The sequence below is a fragment of the Perkinsus marinus genome, assembly GCF_000006405.1.
Source record: "Perkinsus marinus ATCC 50983 genomic scaffold scf_1104296975440, whole genome shotgun sequence".
Lineage (NCBI taxonomy): Eukaryota > Perkinsozoa > Perkinsida > Perkinsidae > Perkinsus > Perkinsus marinus.
Window position 1 is genome coordinate 1 of NW_003200798.1, and position 1,008 is coordinate 1,008.

Here is a 1,008-nt window from a genome sequence, read left to right on the forward strand (position 1 = left end):
ACTATCTCATGTGCTTGCCTTCAGCGTCTTGCGCAAACTAGGTGGAGCTTCACATCGGATGCCCGATTTCGTTGACGTACGAATGATGAAGAGGAAGTGAGGTTAATGTATACCCGATGCAGGATTCGAACCTACGACCATCTGCTCCGTAGGCAGACATTCTATCCAGCTGAACTAATCGGGCGATGAAGCTAGTCACTTTGATTGATATTAAAGTTGAATACTCTTCCGAAATGGTTTAGGCGGTAATTGGTCAATCCGTCAGAATACGTGAGCGGAATTCGGATTGCTCAGGTACAGCCGTTGGTGCGCACCACTATCTCATGTGCTTGTTTTCAGCGTCTTGTGCAAACTAGTTGGAGCTTCACATCGAGTGGCCGATTCAGGATGCGTGAGCGGAATCCGGATTGCTCAGGTACAGCCGTTGGTGCGCACCACTATCTCATGTGCTTGCCTTCAGCGTCTTGTGCAAACTAGGTGGAGCTTCACATCGGATGCCCGATTTCGTTGACGTAGAATGGATGAAGAGGAAGTGAGATTAATGTATACCCGATGCAGGATTCGAACCTACGACCATCTGCTCCGTAGGCAGACATTCTATCCAGCTGAACTAATCGGGCGATGAAGCTAGTCACTTTGATTGATATTAAAGTTGAATACTCTTCCGAAATGGTTTAGGCGGTAATTGGTCAATCCGTCAGAATACGTGAGCGGAATTCGGATTGCTCAGGTACAGCCGTTGGTGCGCACCACTATCTCATGTGCTTGTTTTCAGCGTCTTGTGCAAACTAGTTGGAGCTTCACATCGAGTGGCCGATTCACGATGCGTGAGCGGAATCCGGATTGCTCAGTACAGCCGTTGGTGCGCACCACTATCTCATGTGCTTGCCTTCAGCGTCTTGTGCAAACTAGGTGGAGCTTCACATCGGATGCCCGATTTCGTTGACGTAGAATGGATGAAGAGGAGTGAGGTTAATGTATACCCGATGCAGGATTCGAACCTACGAC

The 1,008-nt window shown here is 48.7% G+C and overlaps 2 non-coding genes across 2 annotated transcripts; both read right to left on the reverse strand.

Annotated features, from left to right (window-relative positions):
• Positions 1–110: 110 nt before the first annotated feature.
• Positions 111–184, reverse strand: Pmar_PMAR012741. The gene has a single exon. It is a non-coding gene; the product is annotated as a tRNA-Arg (tRNA).
• A 362-nt stretch (positions 185–546) lies between these two features.
• Positions 547–620, reverse strand: Pmar_PMAR012742. Its single transcript has one exon. It is a non-coding gene; the product is annotated as a tRNA-Arg (tRNA).
• Between the last annotated feature and the right edge of the window lie 388 nt (positions 621–1,008).